Here is a 5,999-nt window from a genome sequence, read left to right as displayed (position 1 = left end):
GCGTAGGATACGTATCGGGCTGGTGCTCCAGAGGGAATGAGTTCGATACGGATGCAACCTAGTTCGTACCATGAACAGTTCGGACCGTCAGTTCGTACCTTGAAAAGATCGAGGAAAAAAATTAAAAAAGCCGAAGTTGCTGATCGCAGTTTCCGCAATCATTTTAAAATTTTTCCCCTGAAAAAATCAAGAGAAAAAATAGCTCAAAACCGAAGTCCGCTGATCGCAGTTTCCGCAAACATTTATCCGCAGTTTCCGCTAACCCTTACCCTAATTCTAACCATAGAGTAATCTATGCTCTAACCCTAACCCTCGCTGATCGCAGCTTCCGCAAAAATTTTTCCGCAGTTTCCGTTAACCCTTACCCTAATTCTAACCATAAAGTAATCTATGCTCTAACCCTAACCCTCGCTGATTGCAGTGTCCGCAAAAATTTTTCCGCAGTTTCCGTTAACCCTTACCCTAATTCTAACCATAGAGTAATCTATGCTCCAACCCTAACCCTCGCTGATCGCAGTTTCCGCAAACATTTTTCCGCAGTTTCCGCTTACCCTAACTCTAACCACAGAGTAATCTATGCTCTAACCCTAACCCTCGCTGATCGCAGTTTCTGCAAACATTTTTCCGCAGTTTCCGCTAACTGCAGTTTCCGCTAACCCTCGAGTTTGTTTCAAATTGTTTGGGGAAACTCCGATCAGCGACTTCGGCTTTGTGCTATTAAACTGCGATCAGCGACTTCGGCTTTTTTTAATTTCTTTTCTTGATCTTTTCATGGTACGAACTGACTGTATGAATGGTTCAAGGTACGAACTAGGTTGCACCCGTTCGATACTACGCGGAAGCGTTTTTTTTTTTAATTTTTAACTAAATTTTGACCCGAAGTGACTCAATCGTTAAGCTTCTGCATTTTTGTGGTCAATTTTTAATTTGAGTAGCCTACAGCCCAATTTTTTATGTCTTTTCAAATATGAGTTATAAAGTTAGAGTTTTTTAATTTTCTTGAATTTAAGAATTTCTCTGGATAATTTTCCGTTCGTCATAAGAGGATGTGACCGTGTTTGCCGAACGACGCAAAAATGTAATGACGAACGAAAAATTATGACAAGCGGAAAATTATGACAAACATAAAATTACCCAGAGAAACTCTCAAATTCCAGAAAATTAAAAACTCTAACTTTATTACTTTTATTTTTTAATTTTCTTGAATTTAAGAATTTCTCTGGATAATTTTTCGTTCGTCATAAGAGGATGTGACCGTGTTTGCCGAACGACGCATTACATTTTTGCGTCGTTCGGCAAACACGGTCAGTCGGTCACATTCTCTTATGACGAACGGAAAATTACCCAGAGAAATTCTCAAATTCCAGAAAATTGAAAACTCTAACTTTATTACTCATAGTTGAAAAGACATAAAAAATTGGGCTGTAGGCTACTCAAATTAAAAATTAACCACAAAAATGCAGCAGCCTAACGATTGAGTCAATTCGGGTCAAAATTTAAAAATAAACGGACGCTTTCGCGTAGTATCAAACTCATTCCCTCTGGAGCACCAGCCGGAGACTTATCCTACGCGCCACCAAATCAGTTGAACGTAAGTGTTGAATTTAGAACTTATATAGGCACTCTTCTCGTCTTTTGCTTTGAAAGAGAAAAAGAAAAAAATGCCTATATAGTGACGTCATGCCCGGTCAAATAGTGTTTCAGATTCAAAGACCGGCGCCTGTCAAATAGCCACTGCCAAACATATAGGGTGAAACTACAGTACTTTACCTGGGTGCAACCTAGTTCGTACCCTGAACAGTTCGGACCCTCAGTTCGTACCCTGAAAAGATCGAGAAAAAAAACTAAAAAAAGCCGAAGTCGCTGATCGCAGTTTAATAGCACAAAGCTGAAGTCGCTGATCGGAGTTTCCGCAAACAAACTCGAGGGTTAGGGTTAGCGGAAACCGCGGAACTGCGGAAAAATATTTGCGGAAACTGCGATCAGCGAGGGTTAGAGCAGAGCATAGATTACTCGATGATTAGAGTTAGGGTTAGCCGAAACTGCGGTTAGCAAAACTGCTGAAAAATGTTTGCGGAAACTGCGATCAGCGAGGGTTAGGGTTAGAGCATAGATTGCTCTATAGTTAGGGTAAAGGTTAGCGGAAACTGCGGAAAAATGTTTGCGGAAACTGCGATAAGCGAGGGTTAGGGTTAGAGCATAGATTGCTATATAGTTAGGGTTAAGGTAAAGGTTAGCGGAAACTGCGGAAAAATGTTTTCGGAAACTGCGATCAGCGAGGGTTAGGGTTAGAGCATAGATTGCTATATAGTTAGGGTTAAGGTAAAGGTTAGCGGAAACTGCGGAAAAATGTTTTCGGAAACTGCGATCAGCGAGGGTTAGGGTTAGAGCATAGATTAATCTATGGTTAGGGTAAAGGTTAGCGGAATCTACGAAAAATGTTTGCGGAAACTGCGATCAGCGAGAGTTAGGGTTAGAGCATAGATTAGCCTATGGTTAAGGTTAGCGGAAACTGCGATCAGCGACTTCGGCTTTGTGCTATCTTTCTCTCGATCTTTTCAGGGGGAAAATTTTAAAATGTTTGCGGAAACTGCGATCAGCGACTTCCGCTTTTTTTAATTTTTTCTTTCGATCTTTTTAGGGTACGAACTGAGGGTCCGAACTGTTCAGGGTACGAACTAGGTTGCATCCCTTTACCTTTGCTTTACTGTTCACACACTTCAATACACATGTTTTGGTCAATTCCTCTTTGTCATGAGTTGCCAGGGGGGAGGGACTTGTACACAAGCTCCGAATTTTTAATCTCAAACTGGGAAAGCTTCTTTGAGAGCTTAAAATTGGCAGCTTTGCAGACGCCAACTTGTAAAGGCTTTGAATCATTGATACAGGCCTGGTCATCGAGATTGACAAAGTGAAGTTTCTGATTGTTGTTGCCAGGAAATTGTTCCATCCATTGGGTGCCGCTCAAGGCGAACTTTACTACGAACTTAACTTTAGTAAAGTTCGCTTTAGTGTCGCTGCATGGAGAACAGTCTTTGTAATGCGTTGCTCAAGGCACACATGCCAAAATTTATGCTTACAGAATCTGTTGCATTTATGATGTTCCCAATTTGAACAGCAAGTATTTGCACTAAAAAGGCTTCCGTTTTATAAGAAAACCCGAAAAAAAATGTTAAGCAAACTAAGCACAGACTTTATAATTTTCTTTAATATCTATTTGGTGAATTACAGTTATGCTATAAATTTTGGAACTACAGTCAACCCCGCTTAATCGGACCACATCGGGACCAAGCCAAATTGGTCCGATTAAGCGGGTGGTCCCATTAAACGGGGAGAACAAATTTCGTTATTTTTTTCATCGTTTTTGAAAATAGTTTAAGAATTTTACAATTGCGGCTATAAACACAACCAAAACACCATCAACAATCAAAACAAAATACAGTCTCAGCTAACTTCCTCTCTGACGTTCCCGAAGGCTGGTTTTTGATTTTGTTAAGAATCTCAATTTTTTCTTTAAGTGTTCGATGTACGTGAGTTATTGCTGCCATTTTTATTCAAGCACTAAAAGCATTCATTCATTCTTCTGTACAGTACAGTATTCGGTGCTGCATCACAATTACTGCAATTCTGATAGATGACAATTAACCTTATGACGTGACAACAAGCGTTTGTTTATCTGTAGCCTACTTCACTTTAAAATGGCTTAGCGAGAACGTAGCACGTTGCCCATCAACAACTCTTGACGCGTCACCTCGCAGAAAAATGTACAAAAAGTAAAAAACGTTAACCATAAAGGCCTATTTTAGGGCGGAGGGTGGTCCGTTTAAGCGGGTTGGTGGTCCGTTTAAGCGGGGAAAATTGTACAGAAAAATGGAATTGGATTCGGGACCAGTGCAAGATGGTCCGAATAAGCGGGTGGTCCTATTAAACGTGGGCCGATTAAGCGGGGTTGACTGTATTAGGAAAAGTGGAGCACTAACCATTTAACACAGATATCAGCCTACTGTCACCATACCGTATCTAGTTTACCTGCCCGGTCAAATAATAAATCACACTACATGCTAAAACCCTTACTGTATCAAATAACAAAAATGTGTTATAGACGTTTTCAACTGCTACTTTAATGACGCTCCAAATTCTAAAAAAAAAAGAAGCTCTGACCGCATTGCCTTCCACTTCTAAATATTCAAAGACTGAATGAAAATGAAGGCAAAGACACTAAGACAGAGGAGTGGGAGTCATGTCAGGCGTCAGGAAATCAAAACGTGATTTCGTCTTCCATTGAATAGAGTTTCCAAACTCTTTTTTTCATTCCTGTTTCTCGGAGGAGATTTTTAAATTAGTTCAGTTGTTTTTATTTCTGACCATCACAGCAAAAACAATACACGTCAGCACAGCAAAGGCAGGGATATCTAGAGAAGGGGATATGAAGGCTCTCAGCGATTGCCTTATTCTCGTGACACTACCAGGGCGGTAGTTTGTAGTGCTTTAAGCATGTGGTTCTTTTTAAAATCGTAGAAAGTTTTGTAGTGCAGCTGGTACAGTGAGCTACAGGAGACAGTTAGCAAATGTTACGTAGAGCATATTTAAAGAATACTTGCTTACAAAGACAGTTGAAAAGTTACCAGTAAGCTGTTTTTTTGAACAAAGCCTTCGCAGTAAGCTAGATGTAAAGCAAGTATATGGGTAGTTGAATTAACAAACAACCATGAGCATGCTGTGAATATTTTAGGCCTGATGCTAATAGCGCAATGCAAGTTATCATAACAAAATTTATTAAACTACTATCGGTGCCAATTGTCATTTTATGATAAACACAGATTATTTACGATAAACAAAAGCCCTTCTATTGTCAGACGTAATAAAAGCCTTCGTATCCCCTTCTTTAGATATCCCTGAGCAAAGGTCAAGAAAAAGTAGAAGCGACCAAACGCAAACGTTAAAACGTGCTTGAGACCAAAATAAAATATCAAGTTGAAAGAAATTTGGCACGATCGCAACACCTTCAGAAATTTTTAAGACAAAAAGGGAAATAAAAAAAGAAAAAGAAACAAAAAAAAAAACGACAACATATATTCAAACACTAGCTTTATTAGCCAATAGGCTATAGCTTTAGCTGATATTTTCAAGATTTGTATAAATAGATACTTGCTATGAAGATCAGCCATGGTGCATTATTAAGAGTGCTGATGGTGGTGAGAGGAACACATCTTGATGCGTTTAGTTCATAGCAAAGAAGAGCAAGGCAAGCAAAGAAAACTCTACAAATAAATCTTACCACGGGCAAAGCCATTTTAAGGGCAATGCACCAAGCCTTGCACAACTTACAAAATAGTTACAACTTAAAGATACGAAACAATAACAAACACAAATAAAAACAAACAAGCAAGAACAACATCATCATCTTGTGGAAATCCAATTCTACCAAGAGAAGTTATGTCTTGCAGATATCAAGCGTGGTTGGATATAAAGTTACGTCGATAAGCGATAATTATCAACCCCAGCCAGCAAAACTCGTCACCTCCACAATGACCCAACGTCTACAGACGTTAAACAATACTAAAAATGACTGGCTCCGCTAGCTGGAATGTAGGCTAGTAGTAGCATGTCACAGTAAGCTAGGCTATATGAGAAATTTGGATTACCGTTTGACGTGTTATACCTAGGTTAGACCAAATGAAAAAACATAGAGGCTTATCCAATTGGACACATTACGTTGAAAAAACGTGGTAGGCCTAGACAAACAAACAGACAATGGCATGACGAAAGCTAGAGCCACATCAGGTCATAGGCTATCCAGAGTGGTAAAATAGATAAATCCCTTGTCCCACAAAACGTTGAAGAAAGAAGCCATAAATGCTGCTCACAACCTGCTCAAGCCTATATCAGTGCATCTCAACTTTATGAAAGGATTAAATATAATTTCATAGATTTTTTCGAAGACACTGCTGCATTCAAATGGGAAATGTGGATGCTATCCAAAACGTTTTTGACGTTAA

This window comes from Aplidium turbinatum, chromosome 1 (genome assembly GCF_918807975.1).
Source record: "Aplidium turbinatum chromosome 1, kaAplTurb1.1, whole genome shotgun sequence".
NCBI classification, from domain to species: domain Eukaryota; kingdom Metazoa; phylum Chordata; class Ascidiacea; order Aplousobranchia; family Polyclinidae; genus Aplidium; species Aplidium turbinatum.
The sequence above is the reverse complement of the archived record's forward strand: the minus strand, read 5'-3'. Positions refer to the sequence as shown.